Here is a 22,617-nt window from a genome sequence, read left to right as displayed (position 1 = left end):
TCAATACAATGTGAAGAAATATACAATACATTAGCGATGGTACATGGTCATATGTTTGGAACCAGGTTTTATTATGTACTTTGCAATAAAATACAACTAGTATTCTACATGGGTTCACCAGAATAAGTTCTGTATATAGACCAAAGCTATTTTGTTTGGTTTTGCTGCCTCCTTAATATCTTCTATTCTGGTACTACTAATGTAAAACCTCAACTTTTCAGCGAGCTATGGAAAAAATGGTGGAACCGCCACCTTCTGAAGGTGGCGAGGCAACTATAACCGCAATGTCAGCTCTTGCTGCAGTGGGTCAGTACCTGTCCACTAACAGTGCCAAAAGCACGTTCCTGCGTAATACTGGGTTGGTTGTTAAGGCAATATCGTCCAAATTGCCTCATGATCAAGATATGCAAGCTCAAAGCAATGTTGTATCTGCGCTCCAGAGACAAGTCCATTCCCTAACAGAGACCCTTTGTGAAACAAGGAGAAACATTGCTCAATGTCGTCAAGATATGCATGGTTTTGAAACCAGACTATCAGACATTTGCTATGTTGTTCAGGAGCCTAGGGGAAATGAAGGCGAGGGTTATGGTTCTCCATTGGACAATACAACATGAAAACGTAACAGCCAGGTCAAATGAACTGAGCTTCTGAACTTCTGGTGGTGCATTTATCTGCTAGACTGTTAAGTTTTATGCCAACCTTCCTTTTGTTATATAGTTGTAATTTGTTTTGGTGCGATACAAAATTTATTCTTAACATGCAGCCACCGCCTGAAGAAAACAGCAAGCCATCTTTGTATAGTGTAGGGTGTTCCCTATATTTGCACTGGTGGCGATCTTTGATGCCGGGTGGATGTAATCTGTGCAATCGCCTTAATAGCCTAGCGTTAGTTTCGGCCTTATTTATTTCCTAGTCTTCTTTTCCCCTGGTTTGCTAGTGGCCGCAACTACCATGGGCCATATACGGGCCGTAGGATCCATGGGTCTCCTACGGGCCGTCGATAAATGGGCCTGTAATCGGTGGGCCTCGGGCCGTCAGATAAATGGGTCTACATGGGCCATAATCGGGCATAATTGGTATCGGCCCAGCACGGTAACAGGCCGTTAACAGGCCGTAGGACAGCAAAGGCTTAATTCTATCACAGGCATAATGGGTCGTTAATGAGCCAGAATATAGGACGGGCTGGAAACGGCACAACGGGTTAACAGGCCAGAAACGGGCCGACTCTTGCCATGGGCCGAATTTGGCCCATTAGGGGAACATGCCAGTAACGGGCCGGAAGTAATCGAGGGCCGAAAAGGAGCCCAAGAATGTATGGGCCGTCAATAGGCCGAAAGCCAACACGGGCTGGAAACGGCTCATGTAAATCACGGGTCGTTAATGGGTATAAAGAAAATTACTGTTCATTATGGGCTAGAGTCACCGTGGGCCTGTAATGGGCCGAAAGATACGAAGGCCTCATATGGGCCGAAAGACGTCGTGGGCCATACATGGGCCGAAAGTGAAATGGGCTGGTATTATATTCGACGGCCACATGATGTTGTTGGGCCGATTTCCTTTAGGGCCTAACGGGCCGTAAAATGGGCTATTTGCGAAGAGACCGTTAAAAGGCTTTTCATGGGCCAGCCCGATAACTTTTGACCAAGTCAAACGGGCCGGCTTTGTAACCTAAATGGGCCACTGTTGGGCCGTGCCACTGTCGACATATCATAGGCGCCTATCTGACCCACTGACGAGCTGACACGTGTTTCGTCCGACCAATAAGAATTTTACACGTGGAAATTTCCCATTGGTCGGGGCTGTTAATGGGTTATCGGATCCAAAACCCGACCCGATAGCTTAACGGCGTTCCATTACGGTGGATGCCACGTGTCGGTCACCCTTGATGAAAGCACTTCTGTGACATGCGATTTATCGTCACGGAAGTGGACACTTCCATGATGATAATTTTGGTAATGTCATGGAACACTTCTACGACAACACATGTATGACTATCTTGATTCTGTCATAAATTTGTCATGGATGTACATGCATGACAAAAAACGCGACCTACTGTGACAAACACGTATCATCACGGAAGTGTATTTTTTTTGTAGTGATATCAAACAGAGTCCAAACGGAACGATACCTTCGGGAACGTGATTTTCTCACCGAACATGATCCAGGGGACTTGGACCCTATGTCAAGAAACAAGGGAGGAGGCCATGAGGTAGGGGGGCGCGCCTACCCCCCCAGGCGCGCCCTCCACCCTCGTGGGCCCCCTGTTGCTCCACCGACATACTCCTTCCTCCTATATATACCTATGTACCCCCAAACGATCATATACGGAGCCAAAACCCTAATTCCACTGCCACAACTTTCTGTATCCACGAGATCCCATCTTGGGGCCTATTCCGGAGCTCCGCCGGAGGGGGTATCCATCACGGAGGGCTTCTACATCATCACCATAGCCCCTCCGATGAAGTGTGAGTAGTTCACCTCAGACCTATGGGTCCGTAGTTATTAGCTAGATGGCTTCTTCTCTCTTTTTGGATCTCAATACAATGTTCTCCCCCTCTCTTGTGGAGATCTATTCGATGTAATCTTCTTTTTGCGGTGTGTTTGTTGAGACTGATGAATTGTGGGTTTATGATCAAGTCTATCTATGAACAATATTTGAATCTTCTCTGAATTCTTTTATGTATGATTGGTTATCTTGCAAGTCTCTTCGAATTATCAGTTTGGTTTGGCCTACTAGATTGATCTTTCTTGCAATGGGAGAAGTGCTTAGCTTTGTGTTCAATCTTGCGGTGTCCTTTCCCAGTGACAGTAGGGGCAGCAAGGCACGTATTGTATTGTTGCCATCGAGGATAACAAGATGGGATTTTCTTCATATTGCATGAGTTTATCCCTCTACATCATGTCATCTTTCTTAAGGCGTTACTCTGTTTTCATTAACTTAATACTCTAGATGCATGCTGGATAGCGGTCGATGAGTGGAGTAATAGTAGTAGATGCAGGCAGGAGTCGGTCTACTTGTCTCGGACGTCATGCCTATATACATAATCATGCCTAGATATTCTCATAACTATGCTCAATTCTGTCAATTGCTCAACAGTAATTCGTTCACCCACCGTAGAATACTTATGCTCTTGAGAGAAGCCACTAGTGAAACCTATGGTCCCCGGGTCTATCTTCATCATATTAATCTTCCAATACTTAGTTATTTATTTTGCTTTTATTTTACTTTGCATCTTTATCATAAAAATACCAAAATATTATCTTATCATATCTATCATATCTCACTCTCATAAGTGGCCGTGTAGAGATTGACAACCCTTTATCGCGTTGGTTGCGAGGATTTATTTGTTTTGTGAAGGTACGCGGGACTCGCGCGTAGCCTCCTACTGGATTGATACCTTGGTTCTCAAAAACTGAGGGAAATACTTACGCTACTCTGCTGCATCATCCCTTCCTCTTCGGGGAAAAACAACGCAGTGCTCAAGAGGTAGCAAGAAGGATTTCTGGCGCCATTGCCGGGGAGTCTACACAGAAGTCAATATACCAAGTACCCATCACAATCCCTATCTCCCGCATTACATTATTTGCCATTTGCCTCTCGTTTTTCTCTCCCCCACTTCACCCTTGCCGTTTTATTCGCCCTCTCTCTCTATCCTCCCTCTCTTTTCCCGTTTGCCTCTTTTTGCCCGCTTGCTTTTTGTTTGCTTGTGTGTTGGATTGCTTGCTTGTCACGATGGCTCAAGATAACACTAAATTGTGTGACTTTACCAATACCAACAACAATGATTTTATTAGCACTCCGATTGCTCCTCTTACCGATGCTGAATCTTGTGAAATTAATGCTGCCTTGCTAAATCTTGTCATGAAAGATCCGTTTTCCGGCCTTCCTAGTGAAGATGCCGCTACCCATCTAAATAGCTTCATTGATTTGTGTGATATGCAAAAGAAGAAATATGTGGATAATGATATTGTTAAATTGAAGCTATTTCCTTTTTCGCATAGAGATCGTGCTAAATCTTGGTTCTCGTCTTTGCCTAAAAATAGTATTGATTCATGGAATAAGTGCAAAGATGCTTTTATCTCTAAGTATTTTCCTCCCGCTAAGATCATCTCCCTTAGAAACGATATTATGAATTTTAAGCAACTTGATCATGAACATGTTGCACAAGCTTGGGAGAGGATGAAATTAATGATACTTAATTGCCCTACTCATGGTTTGAATTTGTGGATGATTATACAAATTTTTTATGCCGGATTGAATTTTGCTTCTAGAAATCTTTTAGATTTGACCGCGGGAGGCACTTTTATGGAAATCACTTTAGGAGAAGCTACTAAACTCCTAGATAATATTATGGTTAATTATTCTCAATGGCATACTTAAAGATCTACTAATAAAAAGGTGCATGCAATAGAAGAAATTAATGTTTTGAGTGGAAAGATGGATGAACTTATGAAATTATTTGCTAGTAAAAGTGTTTCTTCTGATCCTAATGATATGCCCTTGTCTACTTTGATTGAGAATAATAATGAATCTATGGATGTGAATTTTGTCGGTAGGAACAATTTTGGTAACAACGCGTATAGAGGAAATTTTAATCCTAGGCCTTATCCTAGTAATCCCTCTAATAATTATGGTAATTCCTACAATAATTCTTATGGAAATTATAATAAGATGCCCTCTGATTTTGAATCTAATATTAAAGGATTTATTACTTTGCAAAAGAATTTCAATGCTTTGATTGAAGAAAAATTGCTTAAGATTGATGAGTTGGCTAGGAACGTTGATAGAATTTCTCTTGATGTTGATTCTTTGAAACTTAGATCTATTCCACCTAAGCATGATATCAATGAGTCTCTCAAAGCCATGAGAATTTCCATTGATGAGTGCAAAGAAAGAACCGCTAGGATGCGTGCTAAGAAAGATGCCTTTATAAGAGTGTGTTCTTCTAGTTGCTATGAAAATAAAGATGAAGATCTAAAATATATTGATGTGTCCCCTATCAAATCTTTGTTTTGCAATATGAATCTTAATAATTATGGGACTGAATATGATCCACCTTTACCTAGAAGGCGTTCCAAGAATTCGGAGTTTTTAGATCTTGATGCTAAAATTGATGAAAGTGGGATCGAAGAAATTAAAACCCTAGATATTGCTAAACCCACTATTTTGGATTTCAAGGAATTTAATTATGAAAATTGCTCTTTGATTGATTGTATTTCCTTGTTGCAATCCGTGCTAAATTCTCCTCACGCTTATAGTCAAAATAAAGCGTTCACTAAACATATCGTTGATGCCTTGATGCAATCTTATGAAGAAAAACTTGAATTGGAAGTTTCTATCCCTAGAAAACTTTATGATGAGTGGGAACCAACTATTAAAATTAAAATTAAATATCATGAGTTTTATGCTTTATGCGATTTGGGTGCTAGTGTTTCCACGATTCCAAAGACTTTGTGTGATTTGTTAGGTTTCCGTGATTTTGATGATTGCTCTCTAAACTTGCACCTTGTGGATTCCGCTATTAAGAAACCTATGGGAAGAATTAATGATTTTCTTATTGTTGCAAATAGGAATTATGTACCCGTGGATTTTATTGTTCTTGACATAGATTGCAATCCTTCATGCCCTATTATTCTTGGTAGACCTTTCCTCAGAACGATTGGTGCAATTATTGATATGAAGGAAGGAAATATTATATTCCAATTTCTGTTAAGGAAAGTCAAGGAACACTTTACTAGAAAGAAAATTAAATTACTCTATGAATCTATTATGAGAGCCACTTATGGATTGCCTACCAAAGATGGCAATACCTAGATCTATCCTTGCTTTTTATGCCTAGCTAGGGGCGTTAAACGATAGCGCTTGTTGGGAGGCAACCCAATTTTATTTTTATTCCTTGCCTTTTGCTCCTGTTTAGTAATAAATAATTTATCTAGCCTCTGTTTAGGTTGTTTTCTGTGTTTAATTAGTGTTTGTGCCAAGTAGAACCGTTGGGAAGACTTGGGGAAAGTCTTGATATCTTGTTGTAAAAAACAGAAACTTTAGCGCTCACGAGAACTGCTGCCATTTTTATTTGGAAGGTGATATTTAGTTAATTCTTTTTGCAGATTATTAACAGATAAATTCCTCACGTCCAGCAATTTATTTGATAATATTTGGGGTTCCATATCTTGCGATAGCTACAGATTACTACAGACTGTTCTGTTTTTGACAGATTCTGTTTTTCGTGTGTTGTTTGCTTATTTTGATGAATCTATGGCTAGTAAAATAGTTTATAAACCATATAGAAGTTGGAATACAGTAGGTTTAACACCAATATAAATAAATAATGAGTTCATTACAGTACCTTGAAGTGGTCTTTTGTTTTCTTTCCCTAACGGAGCTCACGAGATTTTCTACTTTAAGTTTTGTGTTGTGAAGTTTTCAAGTTTTGGGTAAAGATTTGATGGATTACAGAACAAGGAGTGGCAAGAGCCTAAGCTTGGGGATGCCCATGGCACCCCCAAGATAATATAAGGACACCTAAAAGCCAAAGCTTGGGGACGCCCCGGAAGGCATCCCCTCTTTTTGTCTACTTCTATCGGTAACTTTACTTGGAGCTATATTTTTATTCACCACATGATATGTGTTTTGCTTGGAGCGTCTTGTATGATTTGATTATTTGCTTTTTAGTTTACCACAATCATCCTTGCTGTACACACCTGTGACGCCCCGAGTCCGATGCGCCAGGTGTCTTCCAGTTATTCGCTGGTGTTGCCATGTCATTTGCTTGCGTGTTGCTTTTCATCATGTCATCATGTGCATTGCATCATCATGTTTTTGAAAACTTGCATCCGTCTGGGTTTCCCCAGTTCCGTCCGTTGTCCGTTCTGAGTCCAACCACACTCGCACGCGCCCGCGGCATGTCCGAAATATTATTTTATAGGTGGCCGGAAAATGTTCTCGGAATGGGATGAAAGTTGGTGTGTGGTCTTATTATAGTGTAGATAGACCGCCTGTCAAGTTTCATCGCATTTGGAGTCTGTTTGATGCCCCAACGGATATCTATAACGGCAGTATAGCCGGTCACACGTCGGACATTTTCGGTCTCCGAAAACCTTGCCGGGCTGCACTTTTCCTCTCTCCTCTCAGCCCATGGCCTTCTACATAGTCCACCTAGGCCCAGCTTACCCCTCTTTGCGCAGTGCATAGACCCCTCTCGCGCGTCCAAAAACTATCCCGGACCCAACCCGGACAGTCGTCACCGTTGGAGTCGGATCATCCCCAAACGTCTATAAAATATCTCCGTTTTTCTTTATGGACTCCCTACCTATTTATTCCTCGACCGTCCGATTACGATCGGAGGGACGAGGTAGCCCTAACCTAAATCCATCAACTATAAATAATGACCAAACCCTAAATTCGAGGAGAGCTGTCCCATCCCTCCCGTCGCCGCTGCCAGCCAACTACCCACTCCTCTTCCACCTCGGGATCTTCCCAGATCCATCTCGTAGCCAACCATCCCCTCGATCCATCCATCTAGTCAATCCACCAACCAGATCCACCTTCCTTTCCTCCTGAAGCACTCAACTCCTCTCGATCCATGCTCGCCTCCTTCCTGTCTTCTTCATCAGCAACCATAGCAAACCGTAGCTTTCTCCCTCCTCGAGCCCGAGGCCATGCCTCCTTTGCTCGATCTCCATCGCAAGCCCCCGCCTGCCGGCACTCTATCTGGACCGGCGCCATGCTTGCGCCTCCCGAGGGAGCCCGTCGTCGCCCCGTTCACTGTTTCCCGGGGTTCTTCACCGCGAGGCCTTCTTCGAGCCATGCGCGCCAAGGTCTTCGTCATCTCGCCTCCCTCGCCTCGCTGCCTCATCGCCGCGGTAACATCAGCAGTTCGCAAGCCCCGGCACCGCTCCTCCTCTACGCGCCCGTTGCTACTCCTTGAGCCCTCTGCTTCACCCTGCACTGAGTGACAAGACGCGCCGTCGCGCGTTGACCCATCCTCTGCCTCGTGCTAAGCTTGCCCGAGCCTCACCTCTAGGACCCCGCGCAGCCGGAGCAGACCAACGCCCGCTGTCGCCGGTGACCGAACCATCAGGCCGTCCCCTGGCCCTTGCCTTTTCTTTCCGTTTCTTCTCGCTGTCTCTCCTCTCTAAACTCTGTCGCTCTCTGTGTTTGTTCACAGGAGCATGCCCCTACACCGAGCCATCCCCAACCTCCATCTCGTCGCCCACACCGCCGCCTTGCTCCTCCCTCGCCGTCGTCCCGCCGGCGAACAACACCAACAGGTCGTCCTCGCCGCCCCTCCTGTTCGCCTTGACTGCCAAGTCCCGCGCCTGCTGGCTTCCTCTGCTTCGAGCGACAGGACAAGGCCAGCGCCAAGAACCGCCCGATCCCTTGCCTGTGTTGACCGCGCCCCTTGACCGCACGCGCACGGACCCGCTCTCTTCCTGGCCTCTTCGCTGCCGAACCGTAGGTTCTCCTCAGGCCATTGCGCCCCTGCCATGTCCCTGCGGTCCCTCTTCTTCCCTTGTTTCCCCTCTGACCTTCTCTATTTTTTCTTCAGACAACAGCAACTTCCATCGGATCTAGAGGATCCGGGCCTCCCTCGCTTTCCCGTGTTCGTCCCCTGCCTCTCCGCTTCGCCGGAGTCCCTCACGAACCAGCGTCGCGAGCTCCAGCGCCGTGGCTCCTCTGTGTTTCTGTCGAACAGAGAGCAACGCCCGTAGCCTCCCCGCCTCGCGCATCTGGGCTAGCCAGCACCAAGTCGGCCCAGCCAGCGCTCCGCTAGACGCGGCTGCCTCTACCACCACCTCTGTAGATGGGCCGAGGCCCATGGTGAGGCCACCCCAGCGTCCCTCCTTTTTCCCCTCTGTTGGGCTTCCTGTCCAGTTTCAGCCCGACTGTGTTTTTTTTCAGTCCAGCGAATTTCCGAATTATTCGAGTAAAACAGTTTTGCAGAAAGCCCCCTAGACTTCATGCATTTAATAACTCATCAACCGTGCACCGGTTTAATATGATATCTATATGTTAAATGCTTAGAATTTTGTGTAGGTTCATAATATGCCACTTTCATCTATGTTTAAAATGTTTAAAATGTTGTTTGTGTAATTTTGCCCATATGCCATGTTAAAATGCCTTAATCCATAACTTAATAACCATAGCTCCATTTTAAATAAACTTTATATGTAAATGGGGTGGAAAAATGCCTAGTTTAACATGGTGGATTTACTTTGCATGTTTAAAAACTCTAAAATTGGGTTTAGGGCAGAACAGTACCAAATCAAATATATGCTCATGAGGATTTTCCAGAATGGTTGTTTGTTGTTTTCGGCCTCATTTAAACTTGCCTAGTTAGGTAGTTTTATTATGCTTCACCTCTTGCCATGTTAATCAACATTTAATATTGTTGGGTACATAAACGAGATCGAACTAAATAACTTGGTGTGGTGTTTCGTCAATATGCAACTCGTTGCATATTGAGCTCCACTTAACATGTAGTTTTGCTTGTGCACTTTGCCATGCCATGCCTCTTTAAACCGGACATGCATCATAGTTGGTTGTGCATCATGCCATGTTTATGTGGTGGTTGTTTACTATGTTGCTTGCTTCTTTCCGGGTTGCTTCTTTCCGGGTTGCTTCTCTCGTTAGCTTCGGTTTCATTCCGGAGTTGTGAGGATTCGTTCGACTATGTTGGTTCGCCTTCTTCATGGACTCGTTCTTCTTCCTTGCGGGATCTCAGGCAAGATGACCATACCCCCAAAATCACTTCTGTCTTTGCTTGCTAGTTGCTCGCTCTTTTTCTATGCCGTGATACCTACCACTTGCTTTATCATGCCTCCCATATTGCCGTGTCAAGCCTCTAACCCACCTTTCCTAGCAAACCGTTGTTTGGCTATGTTACCGCGTTGCTCGGCCCCTCTTATAGCGTTGCTAGTTGCAGGTGAAGATGGAGTTTGTTCCTTGTTGGAACATGATTATTGTTGGGATATCATTATTATATCTTGTTTACTTTAATGCACCTATATACTTGGTAAAGGGTGGAAGGCTCGGCCTTATGCCTGGTGTTTTGTTCCACTCTTGCCGCCCTAGTTTCCGTCATACCGGTGTTATGTTCCTTGATTTTGCGTTCCTTACGCGGTTGGGTTATAATGGGAACCCCTTGACAGTTCTCCTTTAATAAAACTCCTCCAGCAAGGCCCAACCTTGGTTTTACCATTTGCCACCTAAGCCTTTTTCCCTCAGGTTTCCGGAGCCCGAGGGTCATCTTTAGTTTAAACCCCCGGGCCAGTGCTCCTCTGAGTGTTGGTCCAAACTAGAGCACCGTGCAGGGCCGTCCCTTGGCAACTTGGGTTACGTTGGCTCCTGTACGCTTAGCTTATCCGGTGTGCCCTGAGAACGAGATATGTGCAGCTCCTATCGGGATTTGTCGGCACATCGGGTGGTCTTGCTGGTCTTGTTTTACCATTGTCGAAATGTCTTGTAACCGGGATTCCGAATCTGATCGGGTCGTCCTGGGAGAAGGAATATCCTTCATTGACCGTGAGAGCTTGTGATGGGCTAAGTTGGGACACCCCTGCAGGGTTTTGAACTTTCGAAAGCCGTGCCCGCGGTTATGGGCAGATGGGAATTTGTTAATATCCGGTTGTAGAGAACATGACACTTAATGAAAATGAAAATGCATCAACCGCGTGTGTAGCCGTGATGGTCTCTTCTCGGCGGGGTCCAGGAAGTGAACACAGTTTTGGAGTTATGTTTGAACGTAAGTAGTTTCAGGATCACTTCTTGATCACTTCTAGTTCACGACCGTGCTTTGCTTTCTCTTCTCGCTCTCATTTGCGTAAGTTAGCCACCATATATGCTAGTGCTTGCTGCAGCTCCACCTCACTACCTTTTCCTACCCATAAGCTTGAATAGTCTTGATCGCGAGGGTGTGAGATTGCTGAGTCCCCGTGACTCACAGATTACTTCAAACAGTTGCAGGTGCTGATGATAACTGTGCAGGTGACGGAACCGAGCTCAAGGAGGAGCTCGATGAAGATCGTGTTCGTTGTTATGTTTCGTTTCCAGTTGATCAGTAGTGGAGCCCAGTTGGGGCGATCGGGGATCTAGCATTAGGGGTTGTCTTTCTTTATTTGGTTCCATAGTCGGACCTTGATTGTATCTGGATGATGTAATGCTATTTTAATGTATTGTGTGAAGTGGCGATTGTAAGCCAACTCTTTATCCCTTTCTTATTCAGTATATGGGATGTGTAAAGATTACCCCTCTTGCAACATGCGTACTGTGCGGCTATGCCTCTAAGTCGTGCTCCGACACGTGGGAGATATAGCCGCATCGTGGGTGTTACAAGTTGGTATCAGAGCCTTCCCCGACTTAGGAGCCCCCTGCTTGATCGAATCGCTGGCATTGTTGAGTCTAGAAAATTGTTTTGAGTCTTATAGGATTATATATATCGGAGAGTAGGATTATTTTTACTCCTCAGTCCCTTCGTCGCTCTGGTGAGGCCTCGTGACGTAGAGTTTTGACTCTTCTCTTCTCAAATTTCACGAATTTTTTTTAGGATCACGCGGGTATCTTGGAATCGTTCCGATGGTATTGTGACGAGAACATTGTTCTTGGTGCCTCCTGACATTTAGGGGTTGTGGCAGTGTCCCGGGGAGTTGAGCTCTGAGGTGTTGTCGTCACAATTTTATCGTTGCAGTTCTGGAATACCTGAGTTCGCCGACATCGAAAATCTCCTTTATGCAGTTGTTGGTGAGATAACCTCGACGCCACCCAGTACTGGGGCGGCAGTTCGGGAGTATTGCCATAACTTGTATAACAGATGCTTTTTTAAGGTTGAGGTAAATGATTTCCGAAGGTTTCTTGGTTATGTGTTGAAGGATGGATACAGCTGGATGTAGGAATTGTTAGTTTGGGTGAGATATTATGCTTCCCCTGTATCCCCAACACCTGATTGCATAACCAGAAAGTTTCGGGAGTTGATAAGTGGGAATTCAAGTAGCTCCTAGGATATCTTTCCGAGAGATGCATGATATGAGATTGGGGTTCGACGTCTAGTGGTCCGCCTATCCATGGTTGGTTTTAAAGTGGTCTCATTGTGTCTTAAAGAGTCCTTGGCTATGCTGACTCGGGGACGCTTCGTATGTCATGTGCACTGCCTTGTACATGAAGGTGCTGTACGATCGAGCCCGTGTGGGCCCCACCACAAAAACTTCGGACCAAATCTCTATCATATGTTTGTTTCGGCTTATTTTGCAAGCCAATCCTTTGTTTTTGTTTTCAGTTGTGGTATTCGAGTTGCTTCGAAGTCAAATGTGGATTCCATACCTTTCCTAAGAGGTGTTCTCATATTTCTATGTGAATACTAATCCTTCATGATAATCGAGATTGTCATGTCAATCCTTTTCATCCAGCATGTTTCTCTTCAAGTGGATCCGATCATGTCAACATTCGCAAGACCACCTTTTAGTTCTTCGCAAGACCACCTTTCAGTTCTTCTCAACATTGGTCGTTTCACCCATCCCAAGTTGTCCTTGTTTTTCCCGCCCTCCCCCTTTTTCTTTAAGGACTCGAATTTCTTAATAAACTATCCATCTTATTTATGGGAAGCCTCTCCATTCAGTTCCGTTAATGTTCTTATCCGGTGATTCTCATGAAGATACTAAGGAAGCCTCAAGTTCATCATTATTCGCTCTTTTTCTTCTCCAGTGGATTCAAGTCAAGCTTTGTTGATCATATCCTTTCCTTGTTTCAATGCTTTCCCATGCCGTTGCACCTATTAATCTTTCACCTCTTGCTATTCATGTTATATGGAGTGCTGAAGATATCTCAGAAGACTCGTCTTTTTCATTCAAGATCCATTCAACCTATTTCAAGGTTGTTATCTCATTCAAGCCATTTAATCAACCGGTGCAATCTCCCTTTCAAGTAATCGTTCGATGGTGTATATTTTGAGTGGGCCCTAACCCACATGTCTTTTCCCAGGATCTTACCTAACTCTCCTAATTTTCACGGAGCTATCCTAAATTCCTTTTGAAGTTTGACGTAAGAATGAATCATCATCAGTCAAATGTCTTTCTCCAAGATCTTTCAAACTCTTTTCATTGTTGGCTCAACCTCTTCGCTTTTCATTCTACCGGGGTGTCTCATCAATTATCATGGTGGTGTTTCTCATCGTCATTCTCGGATTTTGAAGACCGAAGAAGAGTTCCTCTTAAATCCTTACCCGTTCTTTCAAAGATTCGTGATTCATGATTGATGCCTTCCTCTCATAATTATTTTCTATTGTGAGATATTCTTTTCACCCATCTGGAGCAATTCAGGAGTATTTTTCTCAGTTTGATTATCCGGAGGCCATCATCTCAGAATTATTCATTCTCAGCTTTCAGCTCTCTTTCCCCAAATCTTACCGGTGCATCGCTCAAACATCCTCTAATCAGTTCATGATCTCTGCGTTCACTTGTATCTAAATTCTCTCTAGCATCTTCGTTCTTTTGCTAATTCTTCCCGGTGATTTGTGCTTTGGTTACTTTCATTTTCTATTGTTACGGTGGTCCCTTCAAGATTTCTTCTCCTTCGTTATCATACAGATTCATTCGTTGTTTCAATCCTACCGGCGGTTCGTTGAAGATTTTCCCAAGTTTGCGCTATACCTCTCTTAATCCTTTCTATGAAAATAAGTAGTATGCCAAATCCGTTGCTTGTCATCAATCTAAATTGGTGAGGGATAAGCATAAGGTAATTCTTATTCTTGTTTCATCGAGTAAATTCAGTTCATTCCTTATTCCGGAGGTTCATCAAAAAAATTCTCGGTTTCAATTGTTTCATCTTTTCTTTTCCCGGAGTTCCAAGCTCTCTCAAGTATATCACCACAAAGATTCATCTAAATCATTGCAAGGATTCACCTTGTGTTTTCAACTTCTCTTCTTTATATCATCCTTTTATTATCAGAGTCCTTCATGGAGGCTCTACATGGTGGTTCATCAAGGATTCCTTTTCATTCTTCAATTGTTCTTCTAGATTTCTCTTGGACTTAAGTTTCGCCAAGCTTACTCTAAAAATAAACATGGTGCCCAACACATGTTTTGTTTGAGGAGTTCAAGCATTCTTCAGCTTGCCTTCCGAAGTGCAATTCTTTCTATCTTATCTTTTGAGGTGGTGTTATGTACTCTTGACAATTTCCCTCCGTGTTTCATGATTCAGAAGTTGTTAAGAATGAGATATTTTAAACCCATCATTTTCAATTTGCTCATGAGATCCTTTGCAACCCATCAATCTCTTCGTTGGAGTTATCTTGTGTCATGTTTCACCTAAAGCCTTCCCTAAGGATTGTTGCTATTTATGGTGCTTATAAATGATCCAAGTCCTTCATTTATCCTCCCAGTGAAATAAGTTTCTCGTCTCCTTGTTCATATCAATCCAATCTATCGTTTTCGTTACTGGCAAAATTTCACCTCAGTTTTGAGATGTTTTCCATAAGCCCACGACAAGCTTACTCTTTTCGTTGTTGGTTTTTTTCCCAACAATTCCATTATAACCTTCTTGGAAGGGTGTTTTCCAAGCTCATTTGTGGCAGAAGTTGTCATTTTCTTCTCAATTCTTTCCTTTCCAACGATTCAACTTCTATTCTTTCGTTCCGAAGGCATTGTGATGTTGCTCTTTTCTCTCATCATCTCGAATGGTGAGGATCGTGTTCTTTTCGTGCTTATCCATTTAACCGGAGTGTCGTGTCCTCTTTTCAAGCATACTCTCATATTGTCAAGTTCTTGTTAATTCCTTCCATTTGCAGTCAGAGTGCTGTCCAAATTATATCATTCTTATTCCTTCTCTATCTTGTTTTAACTGGAGTGTTGTGTCTATCATTCCTCTTCTAACCAGAGTCTCGTCCAAGTGCTTTAATTTCGCCAAGTTCATATTGTTGCCTTCCATTTCTAACCGGAGTGTTGTCGTAATTGATCCTTATCGTTCCTTGTTTCTCATTTCATCCGGAGTTCTTGCATGTACTTATTGCGCATTGCAACCCTTTTCCTCATGTCTTTCAACCACGGGGTTCTAGTAATGTTCCTTGTTCCTCTTTTCTAACGAAGTGTTTTCAACTTTATTAATCTTCGTTGTATACTTTCTTTCAATTTGTTCAACCTTTGGTTTCACTCGGCTGTCAAAGAAGCAACTTAGCTTTATCTCTTATCGTCTTCTTCCGTTTCCCTCCGGTGCCATCCTAGATCTCGGGACGAGATCCTCTTGTAGTGGTGGAGTGTTGTGACGCCCCGAGTCCGATGCGCCAGGTGTCTTCCAGTTATTCGCTGGCGTTGCCATGTCATTTGCTTGCGTGTTGCTTTTCATCATGTCATCATGTGCATTGCATCATCATGTTTTTGAAAACTTGCATCCGTCCGGGTTTCCCCAGTTCCGTCCGTTGTCCATTCTGAGTCCAACCACACTCGCATGCGCCCGCGGCATGTCTGAAATATTATTTTATAGGTGGCCGGAAAATGTTCTCAGAATGGGATGAAAGTTGGCGTGTGGTCTTATTATAGTGTAGATGGACCGCCTGTCAAGTTTCATCGCATTTGGAGTCTGTTTGATGCCCCAACAGGTATCTATAACGGCAGTATAGCCGGTCACACGTCGGACGTTTTCGGTCTCCGAAAACCTTGCTGGGCTGCACTTTTCCTCTCTCCTCTCAGCCCATGGCCTTCTACATAGTCCACCTAGGCCCAGCTTACCCCTCTTTGCGCAGTGCATAGACCCCTCTCGCACGTCCGAAAACTGTCCCGGACCCAACCCGGACAGTCGTCACCGTTGAAGTCGGATCATTCCCAAACGTCTATAAAATATCTCCGTTTTTCTTTTTGGACTCCCTACCTATTTATTCCTTGACCGTCCGATTACGATCGGAGGGACGAGGTAGCCCTAACCTAAATCCATCTGCTATAAATAATGGCCAACCCTAAATTTGAGGAGAGCTGTCCCATCCCTCCCGTCGCCGCCCTCAGCCAACTACCCACTCCTCTTCCACCTCGGGATCTTCCCAGATCCATCTTGTAGCCAACCATGCCCTCGATCCATCCATCTAGTCAATCCACCAACCAGATCCACCTTCCTTTCCTCCTGAAGCACTCAACTCCTCTCGATCCATGCTCGCCTCCTTCCTGTCTTCTTCATCAGCAACCATAGCAAACCGTAGCTTGCTGCCTCCTCGAGCCCGAGGCCATGCCTCCTCTGCTCGATCTCCACAGCAAGCCCCCGCCTGCCGGCACTCTATCTGGACGGGCGCCATGCCTGCGCCTCCCGAGGGAGCCCATCGTCGCCCCGTTCACTGTTTCCCGGGGTTCTTCACCGCGAGGCCTTCTTCCAGCCATGGCGTGCCAAGGTATCCGTCGTCTCACCTACCTCGCCTCGCTGCCTCATCGCCGCGGTAACAGCAGCAGTTCGCAAGCCCCGGCACCGCTCCTCCTCTACGCGCCCGTCGCTACTCCTCGAGCCCTCTACTTCACCCTGCATCGAGTGACAAGACGCGCCGTCGCGCGTTGACCCATCCTCTGCCTCGCGCTAAGCTTGCCCGAGCCTCACCTCCAGGACCCCGCGCCGCCGGAGCAGACCAGCACCCGCCGTCGGCGGCGACCGAACCATCAGGCCGTCCCCTGGCCCTTGCCTTTTCTTTTCGTTTCTTCTCGTTGTCTCTCCTCTATAAACTATGTCGCTCTCTGCGTTTGTTCAGAGGAGCATGCCCCTGCACTGAGCCGTCCCCGACCTCCATCTCGTCGCCGACACCGCCGCCTTGCTCCTCCCTCGCCGTCGTCCCGCCGGCGAACAGCACCAACAGGTCGTCCTCGCCGCCCCTCCTGTTCGCCTTGACTGCCAAGTCCCGCACCTGCTGGCTTCCTCTGCTTCGAGCGATAGGACGAGGCCAGCGCCAAGAACCGCCCGATCCCTTGCCTGCGTTGACCGCGCCCCTCGATCGCACGCGCACAGACCCGCTCTCTTCCTGGCCTCTTCGCAGCCGAACCGTAGGTTCTCCTCAGGCCATCGCGCCCCTGCCATGTCCCTGCGGTTCCTTTCTTCCCTTGTTTCCCCTCTGACCTTCTCTGTTTTTTTCTTCAGGCAACAACAACTTCCATGGTTGTGTAGCTCGCCGCCGGCCTCCACAAGCCGAGCGCCACCGGATCTGAAGGATCCGAGCCTCCCTCGCTTTCCCGTGTCCATCCCCTGCCTCTCCGCTTCGCCGGAGTCCCTCGCGAACCAGCGTCGCGAGCTCCAGCGCCGCGGCTCCTCTGTGTTTCTGTCGAACAGAGAGCGACGCCCGTAGCCTCCCCGCCTCGCGCATCTGGGCCAGCCAGCGCCAAGTCGGCCCAGCCAGTGCTCCGCTAGACGCGCCTGCCTCTACCACCACCTCAGTAGATGGGCCGAGGCCCATGGTGAGGCCACCCGAGCGTCCCTCCTTTTTTCCCGCTGTTGGGGTTCCTGTCCAGTTTTAGCCCGACTGTGTTTTTTTTAGTCCAGCAAATTTCCTAATTATTCCAGTAAAACAGTTTTGCAGAAAGCCCCCTAGACTTCATGCATTTAATAACTCATCAACCGTGCACCGGTTTAATATGATATCTGTATGTTAAATGCTTAGAATTTTGTGTAGGTTCATAATATGCCACTTTCATCTATGTTTAAAATGTTTAAAATGCTGTTTGTGTAATTTTGTCCATATGCCATGTTAAAATGCCTTAATCCATAACTTAATAACCGTAGCTCCATTTTAAATAAACTTTATATGTAAATGGGGTAGAAAAATGCCTAGTTTAACATGGTGGCTTTACTTTGCATGTTTAAAAACTCTAAAATTGGGTTTAGGGCAGAACAATACCAAATCTAATATATGCTCATGAGGATTTTCCGGAATGGTTGTTTGTTGTTTCCGGCCTCATTTAAACTTGCCTAGTTAGGTAGTTTTATTATGCTTCACTTCTTGCCATGTTAACCAACATTTAATATTGTTGGGCACATAAACAAGATCGAACTAAATAACTTGGTGTGGTGTTTCATCAATATGCAACTTGTTGCATATTAAGATCCACTTAACATGTAGTTTTGCTTGTGCACTTTGCCATGCGATGCCTCTTTAAACCGGACATGCATCATACTTGGTTGTGCATCATGCCATGTTTATGTGGTGGTTGTTTACTATGTTGCTTGCTTCTTTCCGGATTGCTTCTCTCGTTAGCTTCGATTTCATTCCGGAGTTGTGAGGATTCGTTCGACTATGTTGGTTCGCCTTCTTCATGGACTCGTTCTTCTTCCTTGCGGGATCTCAGGCAAGATGACCATACCCTCGAAATCACTTATCTTTGCTTGCTAGTTGCTCGCTCTTTTGCTATGCCGCGATACCTACCACTTGCTTTATCATGCCTCCCATATTGCCGTGTCAAGCCTCTAACCCACCTTTCCTAGCAAACCGTTGTTTGGCTATGTTACCGCTTTGCTCAGCCCCTCTTATAGCGTTGCTAGTTGTAGGTGAAGATGGAGTTTGTTCCTTGTTGGAACATGATTATTGTTGGGATATCATTATTATATCTTGTTTACTTTAATGCACCTATATACTTGGTAAAGGGTGGAAGGCTCGGCCTTATGCCTGGTGTTTTGTTCCACTCTTGCTACCCTAGTTTCCGTCATACCGTTGTTATGTTCCTTGATTTTGCGTTCCTTACATGGTTGGGTTATAATGGGAACCCCTTGACAGTTCGCCTTGAATAAAACTCCTCCAGCAAGGCCCAACCTTGGTTTTACCATTTGCCACCTAAGCCTTTTTCCCTCGGGTTTCCGGAGCCCGAGGGTCATCTTTATTTTAAACCCCCGGGCCAGTGCTCCTCTGAGTGTTGGTCCAAACTAGAGCATCGTGCAGGGCCGTCCCTTGGCAACTTGGGTTACGTTGGCTCCTGTACGCTTAGCTTATCTGGTGTGCCCTGAGAACAAGATATGTGCAGCTCCTATCGGGATTTGTCAGCACAGCGGGTGGTCTTGCTGGTCTTGTTTTACCATTGTCGAAATGTCTTGTAACCGGGATTCCGAGTCTGGTTGGGTCATCCTGGGAGAAGGAATATCCTTCGTTGACCGTGAGAGCTTGTGATGGGATAAGTTGGGACACCAATGCAGGGTTTTGAACTTTTGAAAGCCGTGCCCGCGGTTATGGGCAGATGAGAATTTGTTAATATTCGGTTGTAGAGAACTTGACACTTAACTTAATTAAAATGCATCAACCACGTGTGTAGCCATGATGGTCTCTTCTCGGCGGGGTCCAGGAAGTGAACACGGTTTTGGAGTTATGTTTGAACGTAAGTAGTTTTAGGATCACTTCTTGATCACTTCTAGTTCACGACCGTGCTTTGCTTTCTCTTCTCGCTCTCATTTGCGTAAGTTAGCCACCATATATGCTAGTGCTTGTTGCAGCTCCACCTCACTACCTTTTCCTACCCATAAGCTTAAATAGTCTTGATCGCGAGGGTGTGAGATTGCTGAGTCCGCGTGACTCACAGATTACTTCAAACAGTTGCAGGTGCCGATAATAGTTGTGCAGGTGACGCAACCGAGCTCAAGGAGGAGCTCGATGAAGATCGTGTTCGTTGTGTTGTTTCGTTTCCAGTTGATCGGTAGTGGAGCCCAGTTGGGGCGATCGGGGATCTAGCATTAGGGGTTGTCTTTCTTTATTTGGTTCCGTAGTCGGACCTTGATTGTATCTGGATGATGTAATGCTATTTTAATGTATTGTGTGAAGTGGCGATTGTAAGCCAACTCTTTATCCCTTTCTTATTCAGTACATGGGATGTGTAAAGATTACCCCTCTTGCGACATGCGTACTATGCGGCTATGCCTCTAAGTCGTGCTCCGACACGTGGGAGATATAGCCGCATCGTGGGTGTTACAACACCTTTTGAGAGAGCCATACATGATTTGGAATTTGTTAGAATACTCTATGTGCTTCGCTTATATCATTTGAGTTATATAGTTTTGCTCTAGTACTTCACTTATATCTTTTAGAGCACGGTGGTGGATTTGTTTTATAGAAACTATTGATCTCTCATGCTTCACTTAGATTATTTTGAGAGTCTTAAATAGCACGGTAATTTGCTTAAATAATCCTAATATGCTAGGTGTTCAAGATGAATAAAATTTTCTTATGAGTGTTTTGAATACTAAGAGAAGTTTGATGCTTCATGATCGTTTTGAGATATGGAGGTAATAATATCAAAGTCGTGCTAGTTGAGTAGTTGTGAATTTGAGAAATGCTTGTGTTGAAGTTTGCAAGTCCTGTAGCATGCACATATGGTAAACGTTGTGTAACAAATTTGAAACATGAGGTGTTATTTGATTTTCTTCCTTATGAGTGGCGGTCGGGGACGAGTGATGGTCTTTTCCTACCAATCTATCCCCCTAGGAGCATGCGCGTAGTGCTTTGGTTTTTGATGACTTGTAGATTTTTGCAATAAGTATGTGAGTTCTTTATGACTAATGTTGATTCCATGGATTATACGCATTCTCACCCTTCCATCATTGCTAGCCTCTTTGGTACCGTGCATTTCCCTTTCTCACATTGAGAGTTGGTGCAAACTTCGCCGGTGCATCCAAACCCCGTGATATGATACGCTCTTTCGCACATAAACCTCCTTATATCTTCCTCAAAACAGCCACCATACCTACCTATTATGGCATTTCCATAGCCATTCCGAGATATATTGCCATGCAACTTTCCACCATTCCGTTTATCATGACACATTCATCATTGTCATATTGCTTAGCATGATCATGTAGTTGACATAGTATTTGTGGCAAATCCACCGTTCATAATTCTTTCATACATGTCACTCTTGGTTCATTGCATATCCCGGTACACCGCCGGAGGCATCCATATAGAGTCATATATTGTTCTAAGTATCGAGTTGTAATTCTTGAGTTGTAAATAAATAGAAGTGTGATGATCATTATTAATAGAGCATTGTCCCAAATAAAAAAAGAGAAAGGCTAAAAAATAAAGGACAAATAAAAAAATAAAAGAAAAGAAAATATATAAAGAAGGGACAATGCTACTATCCTTTTTCCACACTTGTGCTTCAAAGTAGCACCATAATCTTCATGATAGAGAGTCTTTTGTTTATTCATTTCATATACTAGTGGGAATTTTTCATCATAGAACTTGGCTTGTATATTCCAACAATGGGCCTCCTCAAGTGCCCTAGGTCTTCGTGAGCAAGCAAGTTGGATGCACACCCACTTAGTTTCTTTTGTTGAGCTTTCATACATTTATAGCTCTAGTGCATCCGTTGCATGGCAATCCCTACTCCTTGCATTAACATCAATCGATGGGCATCTCCATAGCCCATTGATTATCTTCATTGATGTGAGACTTTCTCCTTTTTTGTCTTCTCCACATAACCCCCATCATTATATTCTATTCCACCCATAGTGCTATATCCATGGCTCGCGCTCATATATTGCGTGAAAGTTTATAGGTTTGAGATTACTAAAGTATGAAACAATTGCTTGGCTTGTCATCGGGGTTGTGCATGATGAGAGCATTCTTGTGTGACGAAAATGGAGCATGACTAAACTATATGATTTTGTAGGGATGAACTTTCTTTGGCCATGTTATTTTGAGAGGACATAATTGCTTAGTTATTATGCTTGAAGTATTATTGTTTTTATGTCAATATGAACTTTTATCTTGAATCTTTCGGATCTGAATATTCATACCACAATTAAGAAGAATTACATTAAAATTATGCCAAGTAGCACTCCGCATCAAAAATTCTGTTTTTATCATTTACCAACTCGAGGACGAGCAGGAATTAAGCTTGGGGATGCTTGATACGTCGCCAACGTATATATAATTTTTGATTGCTCCATGCTATATTATCTACTATTTTGGACATTATAGGGCTTTATTATCTACTTTTATATTATTTTTGGGACTAACCTATTAACCGGAGGCCCAGCCCAGAATTGCTGTTTTTTGCCTATTTCAGGGTTTCGAAGAAAAGGAATATCAAACGGAGTCCAAACGGAATGAAACCTTCGGGAACGTGATTTTCTCACCGAACATGATCCAGGGGACTTGGACCCTACGTCAAGAAACAAGGGAGGAGGCCACGAGGTAGGGGGGCGCCTACCCCCCCAGGCGCGCCCTCCACCCTCGTGCCCCCCTGTTGCTCCACCGACGTACTCCTTCCTCCTATATATACCTATGTACCCCCAAACGATCAGATACAGAGCCAAAACCCTAATTCCACCGCCGCAACTTTCTGTATCCACGAGATCCCATCTTGGGGCCTGTTTCGGAGCTCCGCTGGAGGGGGTATCCATCACGGAGGGCTTCTACATCATCACCATAGCCCCTCCGATGAAGTGTGAGTAGTTCACCTCAGACCTACTGGTCCATAGTTATTTAGATGGCTTCTTCTCTATTTTTGGATCTCAATACAATGTTCTCCCCCTCTCTTGTGGAGATCTATTCGATGTAATCTTCTTTTTGCGGTGTGTTTGTTGAGACCGATGAATTGTGGGTTTATGATCAGGCCTATCTATGAACAATATTTGAATCTTCTCTGAATTCTTTTATGTATGATTGGTTATCTTTGCAAGTCTCT

This window comes from Triticum urartu, chromosome 7 (assembly GCF_003073215.2).
Source record: "Triticum urartu cultivar G1812 chromosome 7, Tu2.1, whole genome shotgun sequence".
NCBI classification, from domain to species: domain Eukaryota; kingdom Viridiplantae; phylum Streptophyta; class Magnoliopsida; order Poales; family Poaceae; genus Triticum; species Triticum urartu.
The sequence above is the reverse complement of the archived record's forward strand: the minus strand, read 5'-3'. Positions refer to the sequence as shown.